At 45.2% G+C, this 27264-nt stretch overlaps 15 non-coding genes across 15 annotated transcripts; all 15 read left to right on the forward strand.

Moving 5' to 3' along the window:
- The first annotated feature begins 1273 nt into the window (after positions 1–1273).
- Positions 1274–1356, forward strand: TRNAL-UAG (transfer RNA leucine (anticodon UAG)). The gene has a single exon. It is a non-coding gene; the product is annotated as a tRNA-Leu (tRNA).
- Positions 1357–2257: 901 nt separating this feature from the next.
- Positions 2258–2340, forward strand: TRNAL-AAG (transfer RNA leucine (anticodon AAG)). Its single transcript has one exon. It is a non-coding gene; the product is annotated as a tRNA-Leu (tRNA).
- A 1027-nt stretch (positions 2341–3367) lies between these two features.
- On the forward strand, positions 3368–3450 carry TRNAL-UAG (transfer RNA leucine (anticodon UAG)). The gene has a single exon. It is a non-coding gene; the product is annotated as a tRNA-Leu (tRNA).
- Positions 3451–5459: 2009 nt separating this feature from the next.
- Positions 5460–5542, forward strand: TRNAL-UAG (transfer RNA leucine (anticodon UAG)). The gene has a single exon. It is a non-coding gene; the product is annotated as a tRNA-Leu (tRNA).
- Positions 5543–6443: 901 nt separating this feature from the next.
- TRNAL-AAG (transfer RNA leucine (anticodon AAG)) lies at positions 6444–6526 on the forward strand. Its single transcript has one exon. It is a non-coding gene; the product is annotated as a tRNA-Leu (tRNA).
- A 3122-nt stretch (positions 6527–9648) lies between these two features.
- On the forward strand, positions 9649–9731 carry TRNAL-UAG (transfer RNA leucine (anticodon UAG)). Its single transcript has one exon. It is a non-coding gene; the product is annotated as a tRNA-Leu (tRNA).
- A 2014-nt stretch (positions 9732–11745) lies between these two features.
- TRNAL-UAG (transfer RNA leucine (anticodon UAG)) lies at positions 11746–11828 on the forward strand. Its single transcript has one exon. It is a non-coding gene; the product is annotated as a tRNA-Leu (tRNA).
- A 632-nt stretch (positions 11829–12460) lies between these two features.
- On the forward strand, positions 12461–12543 carry TRNAL-CAG (transfer RNA leucine (anticodon CAG)). Its single transcript has one exon. It is a non-coding gene; the product is annotated as a tRNA-Leu (tRNA).
- A 1296-nt stretch (positions 12544–13839) lies between these two features.
- Positions 13840–13922, forward strand: TRNAL-UAG (transfer RNA leucine (anticodon UAG)). Its single transcript has one exon. It is a non-coding gene; the product is annotated as a tRNA-Leu (tRNA).
- Positions 13923–14823: 901 nt separating this feature from the next.
- Positions 14824–14906, forward strand: TRNAL-AAG (transfer RNA leucine (anticodon AAG)). The gene has a single exon. It is a non-coding gene; the product is annotated as a tRNA-Leu (tRNA).
- A 3122-nt stretch (positions 14907–18028) lies between these two features.
- On the forward strand, positions 18029–18111 carry TRNAL-UAG (transfer RNA leucine (anticodon UAG)). The gene has a single exon. It is a non-coding gene; the product is annotated as a tRNA-Leu (tRNA).
- Positions 18112–20123: 2012 nt separating this feature from the next.
- TRNAL-UAG (transfer RNA leucine (anticodon UAG)) lies at positions 20124–20206 on the forward strand. The gene has a single exon. It is a non-coding gene; the product is annotated as a tRNA-Leu (tRNA).
- Positions 20207–20838: 632 nt separating this feature from the next.
- TRNAL-CAG (transfer RNA leucine (anticodon CAG)) lies at positions 20839–20921 on the forward strand. The gene has a single exon. It is a non-coding gene; the product is annotated as a tRNA-Leu (tRNA).
- A 1295-nt stretch (positions 20922–22216) lies between these two features.
- TRNAL-UAG (transfer RNA leucine (anticodon UAG)) lies at positions 22217–22299 on the forward strand. The gene has a single exon. It is a non-coding gene; the product is annotated as a tRNA-Leu (tRNA).
- A 901-nt stretch (positions 22300–23200) lies between these two features.
- On the forward strand, positions 23201–23283 carry TRNAL-AAG (transfer RNA leucine (anticodon AAG)). The gene has a single exon. It is a non-coding gene; the product is annotated as a tRNA-Leu (tRNA).
- Positions 23284–27264: the final 3981 nt, after the last annotated feature.

Below are 27264 nucleotides of genomic sequence, written 5' to 3' on the forward strand. Positions count from 1 at the left end.
CTTGAGGGAGAAAATCAGATCATTTCCCTCACATGGGCTTATATGGTTGTCTTTTGGAAAAGTGCAGTGAGTTTTTTTCTTGCTATAGCCACTCATGGCCTAAGATGTGTGTTTTTTTTGTTCACACTATCTTTCTCACTATGTAGATGAACAAGCAACATGTGGTCAGGATGGCCGAGTGGTCTAGGGTGCTGCGTTAAGGCCGCAGTCTCTCCTGGAGGCGTGGGTTCAAATCCCACTTCTGACAAAACTTTAAGTCCATTTTGTCTCTGCGTTCCTTCAGAATCTCAGCTAAAAATTGGCAGTGCATAAAATATCTGAATGAGTACCAAACTTCAGTTTCAACTGCAAATGAATTTGCCCAATTCTGTCTTCAAGCTCGTATAATATTCTTCTAGCGCTAGTGGTGTTTTATGTGTTTTTTGGGGGGTGCCTAAAAAATCCCTTTTATTGAAGAAATGGCTTACATTCAGTCTTGTGATATTTTTGGTTTCCAATAAGTAGATTTTTAATTTTATGTAACCTCATTTTCTAATGCTCCATTCAAGAGATGTTTCCACTATGAAATGAAGAGCAATGGGAAAGAGCACGAATGATAGAGCGAGTGAGTGAGATGGGGTGTTGAGGAAGGAGAGAATGAAACAAAGACAGAGTGAGTGAATGGCAGGTAGGCATAGAAGAGGAGACTAGAAGTGAAGGTGACTTGCTTTTCCCTGCTCTTGACCTCCCACCCATCTCAAACCAATCACTAACATACCTTCTATGCAACGTTGGTATGCAGAACTTCACTCCTCAGCCAGTGAGGGTGAGTCCCAAGCCAGGGCCTAAAGAGCAAAAGAATGGATGTGCTCAGACGTTCCTTGCTAGGGACAGTTGATCTGGAACAAGGCCTGCTCTCTTGTTTCCAGCAAGGATCTAGAAATTCTGCATGAATCTGCAAGGCACATTGACAGCATAAATTTGCATAAACTGCCCTACCTTCTGCCTTCCTACTTCCTGAGCAGTAGTTGTTTGTGTATAGAGAGAGAGGTCGCAGGCAAGGTAATTTTGTGAGTAGGATACAGAACCCTAAATAGCTGGTGAGAGGTATAAGTTATTCTAAAAGCATAAAAACAGTACACCTGTGAAATGAAATGCTTTCATATGTGATCTTCTGTGTTTATTGTCCTGTGCAAAAAGTTGCACCTTGTGTTTGAAGGTTGAAATTATTTCAAGCATGCATGGACGCAGAAATTTCTGAGTGACTTTTATAAATTTCTTAGGACTCTTTACTGTCAGGATGGCCGAGTGGTCTAAGGCTCTGTGTTTAGGCCGCAGTCTCCTCTGGAGACGTGGGTTCGATTCCTACTTCTGACATGACTTTTGGAGTTATAATCTTCTTCATCAGGATAACATCTGATGGAAGTTGCATCTGTTCGTCTTCACATTGGACGTTGTTCCGTCCTCGTCTAGTCAAGAGAGCTTGGGTTTCTCATATATTTCTATTGTACAAAGTCTTGCTGATAAAGTGCAATCCTTACCAAATGAGTTTATGACCCATGTAAGAGCTCATCTAGAAGAGTCATGCTCTTGTATTCCCTGGCCAGCCAGGCCATGCAAATTTGGAAGAATGCCAAGCACCTGGTAGACAGCTGGACTCCAGCACACTTACAGCAATTTCCTCAGGGCTGTGATCAGGGGCTGCTTAGATTTGCGTATTCCACCCTATGTTGTGACATTGAGATCCCTTGTTGAATTTGCTTTAGTCAGCCAAGATGTGGCTGTTGACTCAATTTCAAAGCAGCTTTGGGCCGTTCAAGTGGCTGGTGAATAGCACTTTCTCTTTGTACGCTTTAAAGGTCTAAAGAGTTCTTCATGGGTACTGCTCTGTATGGATTGTTCAAAGATCTGTTGGAAATGCTTATAATGGGATAAATAACTTGAGGGCATGCCTTTTCGGTACCAAACTTGCATGGCTGTCTGGCTTGTGGAAGGTGCTGCAAATGCAAGTCAGGATGGCCCAGTGGTCTAAGGCGCTGCGTTCAGGTCGCAGTCTCTTCTGGAGGCGTGGGTACAAATCCCACTACTGACAAACCTGTGTTCAATCTTTTTTCTTGAGGGAGAAAATCAGATCATTTCCCTCACATGGGCTTATATGGTTGTCTTTTGGAAAAGTGCAGTGAGTTTTTTTCTTGCTATAGCCACTCATGGCCTAAGATGTGTGTTGTTTTTTGTTCACACTATCTTTCTCACTATGTAGAGGGACAAGCAACATGTGGTCAGGATGGCCGAGTGGTATAAGGTGCTGCGTTAAGGCCGCAGTCTCTCCTGGAGGCGTGGGTTCAAATCCCACTTCTGACAAAACTTTAAGTCCATTTTGTCTCTGCGTTCCTTCAGAATCTCAGCTAAAAATTGACAGTGCATATAATATCTGAATAAGTACCAAACTTCAGTTTCAACTGCAAATGAATTTGCCCAATTCTGTCTTCAAGCTCGTATAATATTCTTCTAGCACTAGTGGTGTTTTATGTGTTTTTTGGGGGGGTGCCTAAAAAATCCCTTTTATTGGAGAAATGGCTTACATTCAGTCTTGTGATATTTTTGGTTTCCAATAAGTAGATTTTTAATTTTATGTAACCTCATTTTCTAATGCTCCATTCAAGAGATGTTTCCACTATGAAATGAAGAGCAAGGGGAAAGAGCACGAATGATAGAGCGAGTGAGTGAGATGGGGTGTTGAGGAAGGAGAGAATGAAACAAAGACAGAGTGAGTGAACGGCAGGTAGGCAAAGAAGAGGAGACTAGAAGTGAAGGTGACTTGCTTTTCCCTGCTTTTGACCTCCCACCCATCTCAAACCAATCACAAACATACCTTCTATGCAACGTTGTTATGCAGAACTTCACTCCTCAGCTAGTGAGGGTGAGTCCCAAGCCAGGGGCTAGAGAGCAAAAGAATGGATGTGCTCAGACGTTCCTTGCTAGGGACAGTTGATGTGAAACAAGGCCTGCTCTCTTGTTTCCAGCAAGGATCTAGAAATTCTGCATGAATCTGCAAGGCACATTGACAGCATGAATTTGCATAAACTGCCCCACCTTCTGCCTTCCTACTTCCTGAGCAGTAGTTGTTTGTGTATAGAGAGAGAGGTCGCAGGCAAGGTAATTTTGTGAGTAGGATGCAGAACCCTAAATAGCTGGTGAGAGGTATAAGTTATTCTAAAAGCATAAAAACAGTACACCTGTGAAATGAAATGCTTTCATATGTGATCTACTGTGTTTATTGTCCTGTGCAAAAAGTTGCACCTTATGTTTGAAGGTTGAAATTATTTCGGGCATGCATGGACGCAGAAATTTCTGAGTGACTTTTATACATTTCTTAGGACTCTTCACTGTCAGGATGGCCAAGTGGTCTAAGGCGCTGTGTTTAGGCCGCAGTCTCCTCTGGAGGCGTGGGTTCGAATCCCACTTCTGACATGACTTTTGGAGATATAATCTTCTTCATCAGGATAACATCTGATGGAAGTTGCATCTGTTCATCTTCACCTAGGACGTTATTCCGTCCTCGTCTAGTCAAGAGAGCTTGGGTTTCTCATATATTTCTGTTGTACAAAGTCTTGCTGATGAAGTGCAATCCTTACCAAATGAGCTTATGACCCATGTAAGAGCTCATCTAGAAGAGTCATTCTCTTGTATTCCCTGGCCAGACAGGCCATGCAAATTTGGAAGAATGCCAAGCACCTGGTAGACAGCTGGACTCCAGCACACTTACAGCAATTTCCTCAGGGCTGTGATCAGGGGCTGCTTAGATTTGCGTATTCCACCCTATGTTGTGACATTGAGATCCCTTGTTGAATTTGCTTTAGTCAGCCAAGATGTGGCTGTTGACTCAATTTCAAAGCAGCTTTGGGCCGTTCAAGTGGCTGGTGAATAGCACTTTCTCTTTGTACGCTTTAAAGGTCTAAAGAGTTCTTCATAGGTACTGCTCTGAATGGATTGTTCAAAGATCCGTTGGAAATGCTTATAATGGGATAAATAAATTGAGGGCGTGCCTTTTCGGTACCCCACTTGCATGGCTGTCTGGCTTGTGGAAGGTGCTGCAAATGCAAGTCAGGATGGCCCAGTGGTCTAAGGCGCTGCGTTCAGGTCACTGTCCCTTCTGGAGGCGTGGGTTCAAATCCCACTTCTGACAAACCTGTGTTCAATCTTTTTTCTTGAGGGAGAAAATCAGATCATTTCCCTCACATGGGCTTATATGGTTGTCTTTTGGAAAAGTGCAGTGAGTTTTTTTCTTGCTATAGCCACTCATGGCCTAAGATGTGTGTTTTTTTTGTTCACACTATCTTTCTCACTATGTAGATGAACAAGCAACATGTGGTCAGGATGGCCGAGTGGTCTAGGGTGCTGCGTTAAGGCCGCAGTCTCTCCTGGAGGCGTGGGTTCAAATCCCACTTCTGACAAAACTTTAAGTCCATTTTGTCTCTGCGTTCCTTCAGAATCTCAGCTAAAAATTGGCAGTGCATAAAATATCTGAATGAGTACCAAACTTCAGTTTCAACTGCAAATGAATTTGCCCAATTCTGTCTTCAAGCTCGTATAATATTCTTCTAGCGCTAGTGGTGTTTTATGTGTTTTTTGGGGGGTGCCTAAAAAATCCCTTTTATTGAAGAAATGGCTTACATTCAGTCTTGTGATATTTTTGGTTTCCAATAAGTAGATTTTTAATTTTATGTAACCTCATTTTCTAATGCTCCATTCAAGAGATGTTTCCACTATGAAATGAAGAGCAATGGGAAAGATCACAAATGATAGAGCGAGTGAGTGAGATGGGGTGTTGAGGAAGGAGAGAATGAAACAAAGACAGAGTGAGTGAATGGCAGGTAGGCATAGAAGAGGAGACTAGAAGTGAAGGTGACTTGCTTTTCCCTGCTCTTGACCTCCCACCCATCTCAAACCAATCACTAACATACCTTCTATGCAACGTTGGTATGCAGAACTTCACTCCTCAGCCAGTGAGGGTGAGTCCCAAGCCAGGGCCTAAAGAGCAAAAGAATGGATGTGCTCAGACGTTCCTTGCTAGGGACAGTTGATCTGGAACAAGGCCTGCTCTCTTGTTTCCAGCAAGGATCTAGAAATTCTGCATGAATCTGCAAGGCACATTGACAGCATAAATTTGCATAAACTGCCCTACCTTCTGCCTTCCTACTTCCTGAGCAGTAGTTGTTTGTGTATAGAGAGAGAGGTCGCAGGCAAGGTAATTTTGTGAGTAGGATACAGAACCCTAAATAGCTGGTGAGAGGTATAAGTTATTCTAAAAGCATAAAAACAGTACACCTGTGAAATGAAATGCTTTCATATGTGATCTTCTGTGTTTATTGTCCTGTGCAAAAAGTTGCACCTTGTGTTTGAAGGTTGAAATTATTTCAAGCATGCATGGACGCAGAAATTTCTGAGTGACTTTTATAAATTTCTTAGGACTCTTTACTGTCAGGATGGCCGAGTGGTCTAAGGCTCTGTGTTTAGGCCGCAGTCTCCTCTGGAGACGTGGGTTCGATTCCTACTTCTGACATGACTTTTGGAGTTATAATCTTCTTCATCAGGATAACATCTGATGGAAGTTGCATCTGTTCGTCTTCACATTGGACGTTGTTCCGTCCTCGTCTAGTCAAGAGAGCTTGGGTTTCTCATATATTTCTATTGTACAAAGTCTTGCTGATAAAGTGCAATCCTTACCAAATGAGTTTATGACCCATGTAAGAGCTCATCTAGAAGAGTCATGCTCTTGTATTCCCTGGCCAGCCAGGCCATGCAAATTTGGAAGAATGCCAAGCACCTGGTAGACAGCTGGACTCCAGCACACTTACAGCAATTTCCTCAGGGCTGTGATCAGGGGCTGCTTAGATTTGCGTATTCCACCCTATGTTGTGACATTGAGATCCCTTGTTGAATTTGCTTTAGTCAGCCAAGATGTGGCTGTTGACTCAATTTCAAAGCAGCTTTGGGCCGTTCAAGTGGCTGGTGAATAGCACTTTCTCTTTGTACGCTTTAAAGGTCTAAAGAGTTCTTCATGGGTACTGCTCTGTATGGATTGTTCAAAGATCTGTTGGAAATGCTTATAATGGGATAAATAACTTGAGGGCATGCCTTTTCGGTACCAAACTTGCATGGCTGTCTGGCTTGTGGAAGGTGCTGCAAATGCAAGTCAGGATGGCCCAGTGGTCTAAGGCGCTGCGTTCAGGTCGCAGTCTCTTCTGGAGGCGTGGGTACAAATCCCACTACTGACAAAACTGTGTTCAATCTTTTTTCTTGAGGGAGAAAATCAGATCATTTCCCTCACATGGGCTTATATGGTTGTCTTTTGGAAAAGTGCAGTGAGTTTTTTTCTTGCTATAGCCACTCATGGCCTAAGATGTGTGTTGTTTTTTGTTCACACTATCTTTCTCACTATGTAGAGGGACAAGCAACATGTGGTCAGGATGGCCGAGTGGTCTAAGGCGCTGCGTTAAGGCCGCAGTCTCTCCTGGAGGCGTGGGTTCAAATCCCACTTCTGACAAAACTTTAAGTCCATTTTGTCTCTGCGTTCCTTCAGAATCTCAGCTAAAAATTGACAGTGCATATAATATCTGAATAAGTACCAAACTTCAGTTTCAACTGCAAATGAATTTGCCCAATTCTGTCTTCAAGCTCGTATAATATTCTTCTAGCACTAGTGGTGTTTTATGTGTTTTTTGGGGGGGTGCCTAAAAAATCCCTTTTATTGGAGAAATGGCTTACATTCAGTCTTGTGATATTTTTGGTTTCCAATAAGTAGATTTTTAATTTTATGTAACCTCATTTTCTAATGCTCCATTCAAGAGATGTTTCCACTATGAAATGAAGAGCAAGGGGAAAGAGCACGAATGATAGAGCGAGTGAGTGAGATGGGGTGTTGAGGAAGGAGAGAGTGAAACAAAGACAGAGTGGGTGAACGGCAGGTAGGCATAGAAGAGGAGACTAGAAGTGAAGGTGACTTGCTTTTCCCTGCTTTTGACCTCCCACCCATCTCAAACCAATCACAAACATACCTTCTATGCAACGTTGTTATGCAGAACTTCACTCCTCAGCCAGTGAGGGTGAGTCCCAAGCCAGGGGCTAGAGAGCAAAAGAATGGATGTGCTCAGACGTTCCTTGCTAGGGACAGTTGATGTGAAACAAGGCCTGCTCTCTTGTTTCCAGCAAGGATCTAGAAATTCTGCATGAATCTGCAAGGCACATTGACAGCATGAATTTGCATAAACTGCCCCACCTTCTGCCTTCCTACTTCCTGAGCAGTAGTTGTTTGTGTATAGAGAGAGAGGTCGCAGGCAAGGTAATTTTGTGAGTAGGATGCAGAACCCTAAATAGCTGGTGAGAGGTATAAGTTATTCTAAAAGCATAAAAACAGTACACCTGTGAAATGAAATGCTTTCATATGTGATCTACTGTGTTTATTGTCCTGTGCAAAAAGTTGCACCTTATGTTTGAAGGTTGAAATTATTTCAAGCTTGCATGGACGCAGAAATGTCTGGGTGACTTTTATACATTTCTTAGGAGTCTTCACTGTCTGAATGGACGAGTGGTCTAAGGTGCTGTGTTTAGGCCGCAGTCTCCTCTGGAGGCGTGGGTTCGAATCCCACTTCTGACATGACTTTTGGAGATATAATCTTCTTCATCAGGATAACATCTGATGGAAGTTGCATCTGTTCGTCTTCACCTGGGACGTTATAACATCCTCGTAGAGTCAAGAGAGCTTGGGTTTCTCATATATTTCTGTTGTACAAAGTCTTGCTGATAAAGTGCAATCCTTACCAAATGATTTTAGGACACATGTAAGAGCTTATCTAGAAGAGTATGCTCTTGTATTCCCTGGCCAGCCAGGCCATGCAAATTTGGAAGAATGCCAAGCACCTGGTAGACAGCTGGACTCCAGCACACTTACAGCAATTTCCTCAGGGCTGTGATCAGGGGCTGCTTAGATTTGCGTATTCCACCCTATGTTGTGACATTGAGATCCCTTGTTGAATTTGCTTTAGTCAGCCAAGATGTGGCTGTTGACTCAATTTCAAAGCAGCTTTGGGCCGTTCAAGTGGCTGGTGAATAGCACTTTCTCTTTGTACGCTTTAAAGGTCTAAAGAGTTCTTCATAGGTACTGCTCTGTATGGATTGTTCAAAGATCTGTTGGAAATGCTTATATTGGGATAAATAAATTGAGGGCATGCCTTTTCGGTACCAAACTTGCATGGCTGTCTGGCTTGTGGAAGGTGCTACAAATGCAAGTCAGGAAGGCCGAGTGGTCTAAGGCACTGCGTTCAGGTCGTAGTTTCTTCTGGAGGCGTGGGTTCAAATCTCACTTCTGACAAACCTGTGTGTAATCTTCTTTTTTCTTGAGGGAGAAAATCAGATCATTTGCCTCACATGGGCTTATATGGGTGTCTTTTGGAAAAGTGCAGTGAGTTTTTTCTTGCTATAGCCACTCATGGCCTAAGATGTGTGTTGTTTTTTGTTCACAATATCTTTCTCACTATGTAGATGGACAAGCAACATGTGGTCAGGATGGCAGAGTGGTCTAAGGCGCTGCATTAAGGCCGCAGTCTCTCCTGGAGGCGTGGGTTAGAATCCCACTTCTGACAAAACTTTAAGTCCATTTTGTCTCTGCGTTCCTTCAGAATCTCAGCTAAAAATTGACAGTGAATATAATATCTGAATAAGTACCAAACTTCAGTTTCAACTGCAAATGAATTTGCCCAATTGTGTCTTCAAGCTCATATAATATTCTTCTAGCACTAGTGGTGTTTTATGTGTTTTTTGGGGGGGTTCCTAAAAAATCCCTTTTATTGAAGAAATGGCTTACATTCAGTCTTGTGATATTTTTGGTTTCCAATAAGTAGATTTTTAATTTTATGTAACCTCATTTTCTAATGCTCCATTCAAGACATGTTTCCACTATGAAATGAAGAGCAAGGGGAAAGAGCACGAATGATAGAGCGAGTGAGTGAGATGTGGTGTTGAGGAAGGAGAGAATGAAACAAAAACAGAGTGAGTGAACGGCAGGTAGGCATAGAAGAGGAGACTAGAAGTGAAGGTGACTTGCTTTTCCCTGCTTTTGACCTCCCACCCATCTCAAACCAATCACAAACATACCTTCTATGCAACGTTGGTATGCAGAACTTCACTCCTCAGCCAGTGAGGGTGAGTCCCAAGCCAGGGGCTAGAGAGCAAAAGAATGGATGTGCTCAGACGTTCCTTGCTAGGGACAGTTGATCTGAAACAAGGCCTGCTCTCTTGTTTCCAGCAAGGATCTAGAAATTCTGCATTAATCTGCAAGGCACATTGACAGCATAAATTTGCATAAACTGCCCCACCTTCTGCCTTCCTACTTCCTGAGCAGTAGTTGTTTGTGTATAGAGAGAGAGGTCGCAGGCAAGGTAATTTTGTGAGTAGGATGCAGAACCCTAAATAGCTGGTGAGAGGTAGAAGTTATTCTAAAAGCATAAAAACAGTACACCTGTGAAATGAAATGCTTTCATATGTGATCTACTGTGTTTATTGTCCTGTGCAAAAAGTTGCACCTTATGTTTGAAGGTTGAAATTATTTCAAGCTTGCATGGACGCAGAAATTTCTGGGTGACTTTTATACATTTCTTAGGATTTTTCACTGTCTGAATGGCCGAGTGGACTAAGGCGCTGTGTTTAGGCCGCAGTCTCCTCTGGAGGCGTGGGTTTGAATCCCACTTCTGACATGACTTTTGGAGATATAATCTTCTTCATCAGGATAACATCTGATGGAAGTTGCATCTGTTCGTCTTCACCTGGGACGTTATAACATCCTCTTAGAGTCAAGAGAGCTTGGGTTTCTCATATATTTCTGTTGTACAAAGTCTTGCTGATAAAGTGCAATCCTTACCAAATGATTTTAGGACACATGTAAGAGCTTATCTAGAAGAGTATGCTCTTGTATTCCCTGGCCAGCCAGGCCATGCAAATTTGGAAGAATGCTCAGCACCTGGTAGACAGCTGGACTCCAGCACACTTACAGCAATTTCCTCAGGGCTCTGATCAGGGGCTGCTTAGATTTGCGTATTCCACCCTATGTTGTGACATTGAGATCCCTTGTTGAATTTGCTTTAGTCAGCCAAGATGTGGCTGTTGACTCAATTTCAAAGCAGCTTTGGGCCGTTCAAGTGGCTGGTGAATAGCACTTTCTCTTTGTACGCTTTAAAGGTCTAAAGAGTTCTTCATAGGTACTGCTCTGTATGGATTGTTCAAAGATCTGTTGGAAATGCTTATAATGGGATAAATAAATTGAGGGCATGCCTTTTCGGTACCAAACTTGCATGGCTGTCTGGCTTGTGGAAGGTGCTGCAAATGCAAGTCAGGAAGGCCGAGTGGTCTAAGGCACTGCGTTCAGGTTGTAGTTTCTTCTGGAGGCGTGGGTTCAAATCCCACTTCTGACAAACTGGTGTTTAATCTTCTTTTTTCTTGAGGGAGAAAATCAGATCATTTCCCTCACATGGGCTTATATGGGTGTCTTTTGGAAAAGTGCAGAGAGTTTTTTTCTTGCTATAGCCACTCATGGCCTAAGATGTGTGTTGTTTTTTGTTCACAATATCTTTCTCACTATGTAGATGGACAAGCAACATGTGGTCAGGATGGCAGAGTGGTCTAAGGCGCTGCATTAAGGCCGCAGTCTCTCCTGGAGGCGTGGGTTAGAATCCCACTTCTGACAAAACTTTAAGTCCATTTTGTCTCTGCGTTCCTTCAGAATCTCAGCTAAAAATTGACAGTGCATATAATATCTGAATAAGTACCAAACTTCAGTTTCAACTGCAAATGAATTTGCCCAATTGTGTCTTCAAGCTCATATAATATTCTTCTAGCACTAGTGGTGTTTTATGTGTTTTTTGGGGGGGGTTCCTAAAAAATCCCTTTTATTGAAGAAATGGCTTACATTCAGTCTTGTGATATTTTTGGTTTCCAATAAGTAGATTTTTAATTTTATGTAACCTCATTTTCTAATGCTCCATTCAAGAGATGTTTCCACTATGAAATGAAGAGCAAGGGGAAAGAGCACGAATGATAGAGCGAGTGAGTGAGATGGGGTGTTGAGGAAGGAGAGAATGAAACAAAGACAGAGTGAGTGAACGGCAGGTAGGCATAGAAGAGGAGACTAGAAGTGAAGGTGACTTGCTTTTCCCTGCTTTTGACCTCCCACCCATCTCAAACCAATCACAAACATACCTTCTATGCAACGTTGGTATGCAGAACTTCACTCCTCAGCCAGTGAGGGTGAGTCCCAAGCCAGGGGCTAGAGAGCAAAAGAATGGATGTGCTCAGACGTTCCTTGCTAGGGACAGTTGATCTGAAATAAGGCCTGCTCTCTTGTTTCCAGCAAGGATCTAGAAATTCTGCATGAATCTGCAAGGCACATTGACAGCATAAATTTGCATAAACTGCCCCACCTTCTGCCTTCCTACTTCCTGCGCAGTAGTTGTTTGTGTATAGAGAGAGAGGTCGCAGGCAAGGTAATTTTGTGAGTAGGATACAGAACCCTAAATAGCTGTTGAGAGGTATAAGTTATTCTAAAAGCATAAAAACAGTACACCTGTGAAATGAAATGCTTTCATATGTGATCTTCTGTGTTTATTGTCCTGTGCAAAAAGTTGCACCTTGTGTTTGAAGGTTGAAATTATTTCGGGCATGCATGGACGCAGAAATTTCTGAGTGACTTTTATACATTTCTTAGGACTCTTCACTGTCAGGATGGCCAAGTGGTCTAAGGCGCTGTGTTTAGGCCGCAGTCTCCTCTGGAGGCGTGGGTTCGAATCCCACTTCTGACATGACTTTTGGAGATATAATCTTCTTCATCAGGATAACATCTGATGGAAGTTGCATCTGTTCATCTTCACCTAGGACGTTATTCCGTACTCGTCTAGTCAAGAGAGCTTGGGTTTCTCATATATTTCTGTTGTACAAAGTCTTGCTGATAAAGTGCAATCCTTACCAAATGAGCTTATGACCCATGTAAGAGCTCATCTAGAAGAGTCATTCTCTTGTATTCCCTGGCCAGACAGGCCATGCAAATTTGGAAGAATGCCAAGCACCTGGTAGACAGCTGGACTCCAGCACACTTACAGCAATTTCCTCAGGGCTGTGATCAGGGGCTGCTTAGATTTGCGTATTCCACCCTATGTTGTGACATTGAGATCCCTTGTTGAATTTGCTTTAGTCAGCCAAGATGTGGCTGTTGACTCAATTTCAAAGCAGCTTTGGGCCGTTCAAGGGGCTGGTGAATAGCACTTTCTCTTTGTATGCTTTAAAGGTCTAAAGAGTTCTTCATAGGTACTGCTCTGAATGGATTGTTCAAAGATCCATTGGAAATGCTTATAATGGGATAAATAAATTGAGGGCGTGCCTTTTCGGTACCCCACTTGCATGGCTGTCTGGCTTGTGGAAGGTGCTGCAAATGCAAGTCAGGATGGCCCAGTGGTCTAAGGCGCTGCGTTCAGGTCGCAGTCTCTTCTGGAGGCGTGGGTTCAAATCCCACTTCTGACAAACCTGTGTTCAATCTTTTTTCTTGAGGGAGAAAATCAGATCATTTCCCTCACATGGGCTTATATGGTTGTCTTTTGGAAAAGTGCAGTGAGTTTTTTTCTTGCTATAGCCACTCATGGCCTAAGATGTGTGTTGTTTTTTGTTCACACTATCTTTCTCACTATGTAGAGGGACAAGCAACATGTGGTCACGATGGCCGAGTGGTCTAAGGCGCTGCGTTAAGGCTGCAGTCTCTCCTGGAGGCGTGGGTTTGAATCCCACTTCTGACAAAACTTTAAGTCCATTTTGTCTCTGCGTTCCTTCAGAATCTCAGCTAAAAATTGGCAGTGCATAAAATATCTGAATGAGTACCAAACTTCAGTTTCAACTGCAAATGAATTTGCCCAATTCTGTCTTCAAGCTCGTATAATATTCTTCTAGCGCTAGTGGTGTTTTATGTGTTTTTTGGGGGGTGCCTAAAAAATCCCTTTTATTGAAGAAATGGCTTACATTCAGTCTTGTGATATTTTTGGTTTCCAATAAGTAGATTTTTAATTTTATGTAACCTCATTTTCTAATGCTCCATTCAAGAGATGTTTCCACTATGAAATGAAGAGCAAGGGGAAAGAGCACGAATGATAGAGCGAGTGAGTGAGATGGGGTGTTGAGGAAGGAGAGAATGAAACAAAGACAGAGTGAGTGAACGGGCAGGTAGGCATAGAAGAGGAGACTAGAAGTGAAGGTGACTTGCTTTTCCCTGCTCTTGACCTCCCACCCATCTCAAACCAATCACAAACATACCTTCTATTCAACGTTGGTATGCAGAACTTCACTCCTCAGCCAGTGAGGGTGAGTCCCAAGCCAGGGCCTAAAGAGCAAAAGAATGGATGTGCTCAGACGTTCCTTGCTAGGGACAGTTGATCTGGAACAAGGCCTGCTCTCTTGTTTCCAGCAAGGATCTAGAAATTCTGCATGAATCTGCAAGGCACATTGACAGCATAAATTTGCATAAACTGCCCTACCTTCTGCCTTCCTACTTCCTGAGCAGTAGTTGTTTGTGTATAGAGAGAGAGGTCGCAGGCAAGGTAATTTTGTGAGTAGGATACAGAACCCTAAATAGCTGGTGAGAGGTATAAGTTATTCTAAAAGCATAAAAACAGTACACCTGTGAAATGAAATGCTTTCATATGTGATCTTCTGTGTTTATTGTCCTGTGCAAAAAGTTGCACCTTGTGTTTGAAGGTTGAAATTATTTCAAGCATGCATGGACGCAGAAATTTCTGAGTGACTTTTATAAATTTCTTAGGACTCTTTACTGTCAGGATGGCCGAGTGGTCTAAGGCTCTGTGTTTAGGCCGCAGTCTCCTCTGGAGACGTGGGTTCGATTCCTACTTCTGACATGACTTTTGGAGATATAATCTTCTTCATCAGGATAACATCTGATGGAAGTTGCATCTGTTCGTCTTCACATTGGACGTTGTTCCGTCCTCGTCTAGTCAAGAGAGCTTGGGTTTCTCATATATTTCTGTTGTACAAAGTCTTGCTGATAAAGTGCAATCCTTACCAAATGAGTTTATGACCCATGTAAGAGCTCATCTAGAAGAGTCATGCTCTTGTATTCCCTGGCCAGCCAGGCCATGCAAATTTGGAAGAATGCCAAGCACCTGGTAGACAGCTGGACTCCAGCACACTTACAGCAATTTCCTCAGGGCTGTGATCAGGGGCTGCTTAGATTTGCGTATTCCACCCTATGTTGTGACATTGAGATCCTTTGTTGAATTTGCTTTAGTCAGCCAAGATGTGGCTGTTGACTCAATTTCAAAGCAGCTTTGGGCCGTTCAAGTGGCTGGTGAATAGCACTTTCTCTTTGTACGCTTTAAAGGTCTAAAGAGTTCTTCATGGGTACTGCTCTGTATGGATTGTTCAAAGATCTGTTGGAAATGCTTATAATGGGATAAATAACTTGAGGGCATGCCTTTTCGGTACCAAACTTGCATGGCTGTCTGGCTTGTGGAAGGTGCTGCAAATGCAAGTCAATATGGCCCAGTGGTCTAAGGCGCTGCGTTCAGGTCGCAGTCTCTTCTGGAGGCGTGGGTACAAATCCCACTACTGACAAACCTGTGTTCAATCTTTTTTCTTGAGGGAGAAAATCAGATCATTTCCCTCACATGGGCTTATATGGTTGTCTTTTGGAAAAGTGCAGTGAGTTTTTTTCTTGCTATAGCCAATCATGGCCTAAGATGTGTGTTGTTTTTTGTTCACACTATCTTTCTCACTATGTAGAGGGACAAGCAACATGTGGTCAGGATGGCCGAGTGGTATAAGGCGCTGCGTTAAGGCCGCAGTCTCTCCTGGAGGCGTGGGTTCAAATCCCACTTCTGACAAAACTTTAAGTCCATTTTGTCTCTGCGTTCCTTCAGAATCTCAGCTAAAAATTGACAGTGCATATAATATCTGAATAAGTACCAAACTTCAGTTTCAACTGCAAATGAATTTGCCCAATTCTGTCTTCAAGCTCGTATAATATTCTTCTAGCACTAGTGGTGTTTTATGTGTTTTTTGGGGGGGTGCCTAAAAAATCCCTTTTATTGGAGAAATGGCTTACATTCAGTCTTGTGATATTTTTGGTTTCCAATAAGTAGATTTTTAATTTTATGTAACCTCATTTTCTAATGCTCCATTCAAGAGATGTTTCCACTATGAAATGAAGAGCAAGGGGAAAGAGCACGAATGATAGAGCGAGTGAGTGAGATGGGGTGTTGAGGAAGGAGAGAATGAAACAAAGACAGAGTGAGTGAACGGCATGTAGGCAAAGAAGAGGAGACTAGAAGTGAAGGTGACTTGCTTTTCCCTGCTTTTGACCTCCCACCCATCTCAAACCAATCACAAACATACCTTCTATGCAACGTTGTTATGCAGAACTTCACTCCTCAGCCAGTGAGGGTGAGTCCCAAGCCAGGGGCTAGAGAGCAAAAGAATGGATGTGCTCAGACGTTCCTTGCTAGGGACAGTTGATGTGAAACAAGGCCTGCTCTCTTGTTTCCAGCAAGGATCTAGAAATTCTGCATGAATCTGCAAGGCACATTGACAGCATGAATTTGCATAAACTGCCCCACCTTCTGCCTTCCTACTTCCTGAGCAGTAGTTGTTTGTGTATAGAGAGAGAGGTCGCAGGCAAGGTAATTTTGTGAGTAGGATGCAGAACCCTAAATAGCTGGTGAGAGGTATAAGTTATTCTAAAAGCATAAAAACAGTACACCTGTGAAATGAAATGCTTTCATATGTGATCTACTGTGTTTATTGTCCTGTGCAAAAAGTTGCACCTTATGTTTGAAGGTTGAAATTATTTCAAGCTTGCATGGACGCAGAAATTTCTGGGTGACTTTTATACATTTCTTAGGAGTCTTCACTGTCTGAATGGCCGAGTGGTCTAAGTTGCTGTGTTTAGGCCGCAGTCTCCTCTGGAGACGTGGGTTTGAATCCCACTTCTGACATGACTTTTGGAGATATAATCTTCTTCATCAGGATAACATCTGATGGAAGTTGCATCTGTTCGTCTTCACCTGGGACGTTATAACATCCTCGTAGAGTCAAGAGAGCTTGGGTTTCTCATATATTTCTGTTGTACAAAGTCTTGCTGATAAAGTGCAATCCTTACCAAATGATTTTAGGACACATGTAAGAGCTTATCTAGAAGAGTATGCTCTTGTATTCCCTGGCCAGCCAGGCCATGCAAATTTGGAAGAATGCCAAGCACCTGGTAGACAGCTGGACTCCAGCACACTTACAGCAATTTCCTCAGGGCTGTGATCAGGGGCTGCTTAGATTTGCGTATTCCACCCTATGTTGTGACATTGAGATCCCTTGTTGAATTTGCTTTAGTCAGCCAAGATGTGGCTGTTGACTCAATTTCAAAGCAGCTTTGGGCCGTTCAAGTGGCTGGTGAATAGCACTTTCTCTTTGTACGCTTTAAAGGTCTAAAGAGTTCTTCATAGGTACTGCTCTGTATGGATTGTTCAAAGATCTGTTGGAAATGCTTATATTGGGATAAATAAATTGAGGGCATGCCTTTTCGGTACCAAACTTGCATGGCTGTCTGGCTTGTGGAAGGTGCTACAAATGCAAGTCAGGAAGGCCGAGTGGTCTAAGGCACTGCGTTCAGGTCGTAGTTTCTTCTGGAGGCGTTGGTTCAAATCCCACTTCTGACAAACCTGTGTTTAATCTTTTTTTTTCTTGAGGGAGAAAATCAGATCATTTGCCTCACATGGGCTTATATGGGTGTCTTTTGGAAAAGTGCAGTGAGTTTTTTCTTGCTATAGCCACTCATGGCCTAAGATGTGTGTTGTTTTTTGTTCACAATATCTTTCTCACTATGTAGATGGACAAGCAACATGTGGTCAGGATGGCAGAGTGGTCTAAGGCACTGCATTAAGGCCGCAGTCTCTCCTGTAGGCGTGGGTTAGAATCCCACTTCTGACAAAACTTTAAGTCCATTTTGTCTCTGCGTTCCTTCAGAATCTCAGCTAAAAATTGACAGTGCATATAATATCTGAATAAGTACCAAACTTCAGTTTCAACTGCAAATGAATTTGCCCAATTGTGTCTTCAAGCTCATATAATATTCTTCTAGCACTAGTGGTGTTTTATGTGTTTTTTGGGGGGGTTCCTAAAAAATCCCTTTTATTGAAGAAATGGCTTACATTCAGTCTTGTGATATTTTTGGTTTCCAATAAGTAGATTTTTAATTTTATGTAACCTCATTTTCTAATGCTCCATTCAAGACATGTTTCCACTATGAAATGAAGAGCAAGGGGAAAGAGCACGAATGATAGAGCCAGTGAGTGAGATGGGGTGTTGAGGAAGGAGAGAATGAAACAAAGACAGAGTGAGTGAACGGCAGGTAGGCATAGAAGAGGAGACTAGAAGTGAAGGTGACTTGCTTTTCCCTGCTTTTGACCTCCCACCCATCTCAAACCAATCACAAACATACCTTCTATGCAACGTTGGTATGCAGAACTTCACTCCTCAGCCAGTGAGGGTGAGTCCCAAGCCAGGGGCTAGAGAGCAAAAGAATGGATGTGCTCAGACGTTCCTTGCTAGGGACAGTTGATCTGAAACAAGGCCTGCTCTCTTGTTTCCAGCAAGGATCTAGAAATTCTGCATGAATCTGCAAGGCACATTGACAGCATAAATTTGCATAAACTGCCCCACCTTCTGCCTTCCTACTTCCTGAGCAGTAGTTGTTTGTGTATAGAGAGAGAGGTCGCAGGCAAGGTAATTTTGTGAGTAGGATGCAGAACCCTAAATAGCTGGTGAGAGGTATAAGTTATTCTAAAAGCATAAAAACAGTACACCTGTGAAATGAAATGCTTTCATATGTGATCTACTGTGTTTATTGTCCTGTGCAAAAAGTTGCACCTTATGTTTGAAGGTTGAAATTATTTCAAGCTTGCATGGACGCAGAAATTTCTGGGTGACTTTTATACATTTCTTAGGATTTTTCACTGTCTGAATGGCCGAGTGGTCTAAGGCGCTGTGTTTAGGCCGCAGTCTCCTCTGGAGGTGTGGGTTTGAATCCCACTTCTGACATGACTTTTGGAGATATAATCTTCTTCATCAGGATAACATCTGATGGAAGTTGCATCTGTTCGTCTTCACCTGGGACGTTATAACATCCTCTTAGAGTCAAGAGAGCTTGGGTTTCTCATATATTTCTGTTGTACAAAGTCTTGCTGATAAAGTGCAATCCTTACCAAATGATTTTAGGACACATGTAAGAGCTTATCTAGAAGAGTATGCTCTTGTATTCCCTGGCCAGCCAGGCCATGCAAATTTGGAAGAATGCTCAGCACCTGGTAGACAGCTGGACTCCAGCACACTTACAGCAATTTCCTCAGGGCTCTGATCAGGGGCTGCTTAGATTTGCGTATTCCACCCTATGTTGTGACATTGAGATCCCTTGTTGAATTTGCTTTAGTCAGCCAAGATGTGGCTGTTGACTCAATTTCAAAGCAGCTTTGGGCCGTTCAAGTGGCTGGTGAATAGCACTTTCTCTTTGTACGCTTTAAAGGTCTAAAGAGTTCTTCATAGGTACTGCTCTGTATGGATTGTTCAAAGATCTGTTGGAAATGCTTATAATGGGATAAATAAATTGAGGGCATGCCTTTTCGGTACCAAACTTGCATGGCTGTCTGGCTTGTGGAAGGTGCTGCAAATGCAAGTCAGGAAGGCCGAGTGGTCTAAGGCACTGCGTTCAGGTCGTAGTTTCTTCTGGAGGCGTGGGTTCAAATCCCACTTCTGACAAACCGGTGTTTAATCTTCTTTTTTCTTGAGGGAGAAAATCAGATCATTTCCCTCACATGGGCTTATATGGGTGTCTTTTGGAAAAGTGCAGTGAGTTTTTTTCTTGCTATAGCCACTCATGGCCTAAGATGTGTGTTGTTTTTTGTTCACAATATCTTTCTCACTATGTAGATGGACAAGCAACATGTGGTCAGGATGGCAGAGTGGTCTAAGGCGCTGCATTAAGGCCGCAGTCTCTCCTGGAGGCGTGGGTTAGAATCCCACTTCTGACAAAACTTTAAGTCCATTTTGTCTCTGCGTTCCTTCAGAATCTCAGCTAAAAATTGACAGTGCATATAATATCTGAATAAGTACCAAACTTCAGTTTCAACTGCAAATGAATTTGCCCAATTGTGTCTTCAAGCTCATATAATATTCTTCTAGCACTAGTGGTGTTTTATGTGTTTTTTGGGGGGTGCCTAAAAAACCCCTTTTATTGAAGAAATGGCTTACATTCAGTCTTGTGATTTTTTTGGTTTCCAATAAGTAGATTTTTAATTTTATGTAACCTCATTTTCTAATGCTCCATTCAAGAGATGTTTCCACTATGAAATGAAGAGCAAGGGGAAAGAGCACGAATGATAGAGCGAGTGAGTGAGATGGGGTGTTGAGGAAGGAGAGAATGAAACAAAGACAGAGTGAGTGAACGGCAGGTAGGCATAGAAGAGGAGACTAGAAGTGAAGGTGACTTGCTTTTCCCTGCTTTTGACCTCCCACCCATCTCAAACCAATCACAAACATACCTTCTATGCAACGTTGGTATGCAGAACTTCACTCCTCAGCCAGTGAGGGTGAGTCCCAAGCCAGGGGCTAGAGAGCAAAAGAATGGATGTGCTCAGACGTTCCTTGCTAGGGACAGTTGATCTGAAATAAGGCCTGCTCTCTTGTTTCCAGCAAGGATCTAGAAATTCTGCATGAATCTGCAAGGCACATTGACAGCATAAATTTGCATAAACTGCCCCACCTTCTGCCTTCCTACTTCCTGCGCAGTAGTTGTTTGTGTATAGAGAGAGAGGTCGCAGGCAAGGTAATTTTGTGAGTAGGATACAGAACCCTAAATAGCTGGTGAGAGGTATAAGTTATTCTAAAAGCATAAAAACAGTACACCTGTGAAATGAAATGCTTTCATATGTGATCTTCTGTGTTTATTGTCCTGTGCAAAAAGTTGCACCTTGTGTTTGAAGGTTGAAATTATTTCGGGCATGCATGGACGCAGAAATTTCTGAGTGACTTTTATACATTTCTTAGGACTCTTCACTGTCAGGATGGCCAAGTGGTCTAAGGCGCTGTGTTTAGGCCGCAGTCTCCTCTGGAGGCGTGGGTTCGAATCCCACTTCTGACATGACTTTTGGAGATATAATCTTCTTCATCAGGATAACATCTGATGGAAGTTGCATCTGTTCATCTTCACCTAGGACGTTATTCCGTCCTCGTCTAGTCAAGAGAGCTTGGGTTTCTCATATATTTCTGTTGTACAAAGTCTTGCTGATAAAGTGCAATCCTTACCAAATGAGCTTATGACCCATGTAAGAGCTCATCTAGAAGAGTCATTCTCTTGTATTCCCTGGCCAGACAGGCCATGCAAATTTGGAAGAATGCCAAGCACCTGGTAGACAGCTGGACTCCAGCACACTTACAGCAATTTCCTCAGGGCTGTGATCAGGGGCTGCTTAGATTTGCGTATTCCACCCTATGTTGTGACATTGAGATCCCTTGTTGAATTTGCTTTAGTCAGCCAAGATGTGGCTGTTGACTCAATTTCAAAGCAGCTTTGGGCCGTTCAAGTGGCTGGTGAATAGCACTTTCTCTTTGTACGCTTTAAAGGTCTAAAGAGTTCTTCATAGGTACTGCTCTGAATGGATTGTTCAAAGATCCGTTGGAAATGCTTATAATGGGATAAATAAATTGAGGGCGTGCCTTTTCGGTACCCCACTTGCATGGCTGTCTGGCTTGTGGAAGGTGCTGCAAATGCAAGTCAGGATGGCCCAGTGGTCTAAGGCGCTGTGTTCAGGTCGCAGTCTCTTCTGGAGGCGTGGGTTCAAATCCCACTTCTGACAAACCTGTGTTCAATCTTTTTTCTTGAGGGAGAAAATCAGATCATTTCCCTCACATGGGCTTATATGGTTGTCTTTTGGAAAAGTGCAGTGAGTTTTTTTCTTGCTATAGCCACTCATGGCCTAAGATGTGTGTTGTTTTTTGTTCACACTATCTTTCTCACTATGTAGAGGGACAAGCAACATGTGGTCAGGATGGCCGAGTGGTCTAAGGTGCTGCGTTAAGGCCGCAGTCTCTCCTGGAAGCGTGGGTTTGAATCCCACTTCTGACAAAACTTTAAGTCCATTTTGTCTCTGCGTTCCTTCAGAATCTCAGCTAAAAATTGACAGTGCATAAAATATCTGAATGAGTACCAAACTTCAGTTTCAACTGCAAATGAATTTGCCCAATTCTGTCTTCAAGCTCGTATAATATTCTTCTAGCGCTAGTGGTGTTTTATGTGTTTTTTGGGGGGTACCTAAAAAATCCCTTTTATTGAAGAAATGGCTTACATTCAGTCTTGTGATATTTTTGGTTTCCAATAAGTAGATTTTTAATTTTATGTAACCTCATTTTCTAATGCTCCATTCAAGAGATGTTTCCACTATGAAATGAAGAGCAATGGGAAAGAGCACGAATGATAGAGCGAGTGAGTGAGATGGGGTGTTGAGGAAGGAGAGAATGAAACAAAGACAGAGTGAGTGAATGGCAGGTAGGCATAGAAGAGGAGACTAGAAGTGAAGGTGACTTGCTTTTCCCTGCTCTTGACCTCCCACCCATCTCAAACCAATCACAAACATACCTTCTATGCAACGTTGGTATGCAGAACTTCACTCCTCAGCCAGTGAGGGTGAGTCCCAAGCCAGGGCCTAAAGAGCAAAAGAATGGATGTGCTCAGACGTTCCTTGCTAGGGACAGTTGATCTGGAACAAGGCCTGCTCTCTTGTTTCCAGCAAGGATCTAGAAATTCTGCATGAATCTGCAAGGCACATTGACAGCATAAATTTGCATAAACTGCCCTACCTTCTGCCTTCCTACTTCCTGAGCAGTAGTTGTTTGTGTATAGAGAGAGAGGTCGCAGGCAAGGTAATTTTGGGAGTAGGATACAGAACCCTAAATAGCTGGTGAGAGGTATAAGTTATTCTAAAAGCATAAAAACAGTACACCTGTGAAATGAAATGCTTTCATATGTGATCTTCTGTGTTTATTGTCCTGTGCAAAAAGTTGCACCTTGTGTTTGAAGGTTGAAATTATTTCAAGCATGCATGGACGCAGAAATTTCTGAGTGACTTTTATAAATTTCTTAGGACTCTTTACTGTCAGGATGGCCGAGTGGTCTAAGGCTCTGTGTTTAGGCCACAGTCTCCTCTGGAGACGTGGGTTCGATTCCTACTTCTGACATGACTTTTGGAGATATAATCTTCTTCATCAGGATAACATCTGATGGAAGTTGCATCTGTTCGTCTTCACCTAGGACGTTGTTCCGTCCTCGTCTAGTCAAGAGAGCTTGGGTTTCTCATATATTTCTGTTGTACAAAGTCTTGCTGATAAAGTGCAATCCTTACCAAATGAGTTTATGACCTATGTAAGAGCTCATCTAGAAGAGTCATGCTCTTGTATTCCCTGGCCAGCCAGGCCATGCAAATTTGGAAGAATGCCAAGCACCTGGTAGACAGCTGGACTCCAGCACACTTACAGCAATTTCCTCAGGGCTGTGATCAGGGGCTGCTTAGATTTGCGTATTCCACCCTATGTTGTGACATTGAGATCCCTTGTTGAATTTGCTTTAGTCAGCCAAGATGTGGCTGTTGACTCAATTTCAAAGCAGCTTTGGGCCGTTCAAGTGGCTGGTGAATAGCACTTTCTCTTTGTACGCTTTAAAGGTCTAAAGAGTTCTTCATGGGTACTGCTCTGTATGGATTGTTCAAAGATCTGTTGGAAATGCTTATAATGGGATAAATAACTTGAGGGCATGCCTTTTCGGTACCAAACTTGCATGGCTGTCTGGCTTGTGGAAGGTGCTGCAAATGCAAGTCAGGATGGCCCAGTGGTCTAAGGCGCTGCGTTCAGGTCGCAGTCTCTTCTGGAGGCGTGGGTACAAATCCCACTACTGACAAACCTGTGTTCAATCTTTTTTCTTGAGGGAGAAAATCAGATCATTTCCCTCACATGGGCTTATATGGTTGTCTTTTGGAAAAGTGCAGTGAGTTTTTTTCTTGCTATAGCCACTCATGGCCTAAGATGTGTGTTGTTTTTTGTTCACACTATCTTTCTCACTATGTAGAGGGACAAGCAACATGTGGTCAGGATGGCCGAGTGGTATAAGGCGCTGCGTTAAGGCCGCAGTCTCTCCTGGAGGCGTGGGTTCAAATCCCACTTCTGACAAAACTTTAAGTCCAGTTTGTCTCTGCGTTCCTTCAGAATCTCAGCTAAAAATTGACAGTGCATATAATATCTGAATAAGTACCAAACTTCAGTTTCAACTGCAAATGAATTTGCCCAATTCTGTCTTCAAGCTCGTATAATATTCTTCTAGCACTAGTGGTGTTTTATGTGTTTTTTGGGGGGGTGCCTAAAAAATCCCTTTTATTGGAGAAATGGCTTACATTCAGTCTTGTGATATTTTTGGTTTCCAATAAGTAGATTTTTAATTTTATGTAACCTCATTTTCTAATGCTCCATTCAAGAGATGTTTCCACTATGAAATGAAGAGCAAGGGGAAAGAGCACGAATGATAGAGCGAGTGAGTGAGATGGGGTGTTGAGGAAGGAGAGAATGAAACAAAGACAGAGTGAGTGAACGGCAGGTAGGCAAAGAAGAGGAGACTAGAAGTGAAGGTGACTTGCTTTTCCCTGCTTTTGACCTCCCACCCATCTCAAACCAATCACAAACATACCTTCTATGCAACGTTGTTATGCAGAACTTCACTCCTCAGCCAGTGAGGGTGAGTCCCAAGCCAGGGGCTAGAGAGCAAAAGAATGGATGTGCTCAGACGTTCCTTGCTAGGGACAGTTGATGTGAAACAAGGCCTGCTCTCTTGTTTCCAGCAAGGATCTAAAAATTCTGCATGAATCTGCAAGGCACATTGACAGCATGAATTTGCATAAACTAGGGGGGCGTGGCTTGCACGCTGAGGGTGATGGCGGCGTGAGCCCGGAGCTCCGCGCCTATTCCCCAAACTTATCCTGCCTGCTGCTGCGGAGAGCCCGGCGCTGTGCCTGGAACTCATCGGGCCGAGCGTGGGCGTCACTGGTGCAACAGCGGAGCGCTCGAGGGGCCGCCGCGAGGTCCGACCTCCGCCACACTGCAGAGCCGCCGGGGCCAAGCCGAAAGAACGCCCAAAATGGCGTCCGCAGTAACGGACCCGAGAAGCCCGGCTGCCTAAACTGTGGGCCGACACCTGGGGACCCGGCCGGGACCCGCCGAGGACCGAAACCGGGGAGGAGGCGCCCCTTTCCCCCCCCCCCCCCCCCCGGGGGCCCTGAGGAGCTCCCTCCTGGGGGAGCCGAGGAGCAGCGGAGCGGCCGCGACCGAGCGGCCCGGGAGGCTGCGGGAAGAGCGCTGCGCGCTGCGGACATCCTGAGGCCTGACGGCCGCGGCGGGGGCCCGGCGCACCGGAGGAAACCTGCATGCTCCCCCCCCCCCCTGGACTGTGAGGTGAGCCGCAAATCGGAGCGACATGGAGGGGGGGTTGAGAGAGAGGGAGCCCAAAGTCCAGGGGCGCCCTGTTTGACCGCGAGGGAGGCAAGCACGCCAGGGAGTGCTTAGGACTGCCTGCTGGAGGGCCACGAGAGCTGGTGAACCTTGGGCCCCGAACAGTAGCGGACGACGGCTGGGGGGGGACCTACCCGTGGCGGCGCTGCGCAATTGGAGCCGCACCACTCACGGCCTGGAGCCCCACGCTTGTGCCCCCTGGGGGCTGTCCCCTGCCCGGCGACACTGGCTGCCAACGCTGGAGGCCTAATCGAGGAGGGTGGCCCGGCTTTGTGAGTGCTCGCGCCACGCTAGCGGAGCAGTGAGACGAGTGGGTGCTGCACCGAGCCCCGAGACCACGCGTGGGCCATTATGGGGAAGCCTAGAGGCAAGCAAGAGGAGGCGACGGCTTCGGGAGCGGCGGAAGGAGACGGGGGGGAGCCCACGGACCTGCAGAGGCTGCAGGATCGGATCCTGGAGGCCATCACAGCAACGAGAGAGGCGCTGCATGACGACATTGCGCAGGTGGCGTCGGGGCTCGGCCTGCTCCGAGCCGACCACGACAAATTGAAAGACAGAGTGACGGAGACTGAGGGGGCCCTGAAGATACTAGCACCGGCCCACAAGACACTTGAGGGGAAACTCACGGAGGCTCTGGACCGGATTCAGGTATTAGAGCGTCGTGCAGAGGACGCGGAGAACATAAGCCGTCGCAGTAACGTGCGAATCGTAGGTGTGCCGGAGAGCGAAGGGGGGACGGACCTACTGGCCTACTGCGACAACTGGCTAAGGACTGTGGTGGCGCCTGAGGGCTTGTCGCCCTTCTTTACCCTGGAAAGGGCTCATCGGGTCCCGTCCGGGCCACCTAAACCAGGCCTCCCACCGAGACCTATCGTGGCTAAACTGCTACACTACAGGGACAGGGACCTGCTGCTACAGAGGGCCCGAGACGATGGCCCGTTCCAAATCGCGAACAGTAGGGTTACGCTGTTCCCTGACTTCACGTTCGAAACGCAGAAGCAGCGGGCCTCCTTCCTGTCGATCAAGAAAGAGCTGCGCACAGAAGGTATCCACTACTCGTTGCTGTTCCCTGCCAGACTCCGAATTGTGGTGGACGACAAAACAATGTTCTTCAACCTGGCCGCAGACGCTTGGGACTGGTGGGAGTCCTACAAAGCGGGTACGGATGGCGCCAAGGTCCGGGAGGAGAAGGAAAAGGAACGGGAAAGAGCACCGGCGGGGCCGCGCCAATCGCAGAGACTGCGCAAGCGACGCCGCGGAGCCGGGAAACCGACCGCTTCACAAACGGAAGCCGAGCGCAAAGCTGCGCTGCAAGCAGTGATTACCATTGGAAATGGGGGTGACTCTCAATCCACACGAGGCACGGACACGGAGACGATCATATCGGCTTCGGGCTCGGAGTCGGACCTGTCGGGGCTCCATGATGCCAAGGATCCGGTGGTGACGCCGCAAACGGCAGAAGAAATCCTGAACATTTGATTTGGACCTGTTGGGTAAGGGGACTGGGCCTTGTGGGAGGTCCGCCTGCTTAGCGGGGGGGTTAGTTCCAGGCGCGGGCGCTGGGTGACCGTTTACGCGCTGTTCTCCGTAGTGGGGGGATGGCGGCGGGCCTGGGTCACGCAGCCCCCTCTTGGGCGAGGCCTCGCTCCGCACGCCCTTAAGGCGATTGCAGCTTCGGCTGTGAACTAAATACCTGGGGGTTCTGAGTTCAGGGTGTTTGGATGGGGTCTGGTATCTTGATATTGGGGCCTGTTCTGGGGGGAGGGGGAGCACCACAGTTGGGGTTTGGTGATGGGGGGATTCTGCAGACGCTGATTTTGATTTTCTTGAGGGCTGACCAGTTGGGAGGTTCTGTTTTGGGACGGGGAGGGACCATCATCCGCGGGAGTGTGAACAGGGAGGGGGAGGAGAACCGTGACTCATGGGACAATGGCTAACTCGAATGTTTTGAAATGCATGACCTGGAACGTGAGGGGACTACACACAATGCAGCGCAGGCATACAGTGCACGCCTACCTACAGAGGAGAGGGATACACATAGCGCTCCTACAGGAGACACACATCACGAAGCAGGAAGGGGTGGCACTACAGAGGAGATGGCGAGGGCAGGTTTTCCACACCTCTTACTCGGCCTACGCAAGGGGCGCTCTGATCTGGGTGAGGGCGGGGACGCCTTTTCAAATGACTAGACAGCTGATGGATCCGGAGGGGAGGTTTGTGGTCGTGGAGGGCAAGTTGCGGGGTAAAGCTATAGTCCTATGCAGCGTATATGCCCCGAACATAGACCAATTAGCCTTTTATGCGAGCTTGTCGGGGACACTGGCGCACTTCCTGGTGGGTCCGATACTCATGGGAGGGGACTTTAACTCCGTGGCGGATGTACGACTGGATAGGTCCCACCCTCCCCTGAGAGATTCCCCGGTGTACCGTATAGCTAAGGGTAGACATGAATGGCAAGAGAGCTGGGGGTTGACCGATGCATGGAGGGCGCAGCACTCAGCAGACCGAGATTACTCGTTTTACTCCGGGGTACACGAACTCCACGTTAGGCTGGATGCGATATTGTGCACACGAGACGTGCTGACGCAGGTTACCTGGTCGGAATACCTGACGAGAACGGTCTCGGACCACAATCCGCTCCTGATCCATTTA

The sequence above is a fragment of the Lissotriton helveticus genome, chromosome 8 (assembly GCF_964261635.1).
Source record: "Lissotriton helveticus chromosome 8, aLisHel1.1, whole genome shotgun sequence".
Lineage (NCBI taxonomy): Eukaryota > Metazoa > Chordata > Amphibia > Caudata > Salamandridae > Lissotriton > Lissotriton helveticus.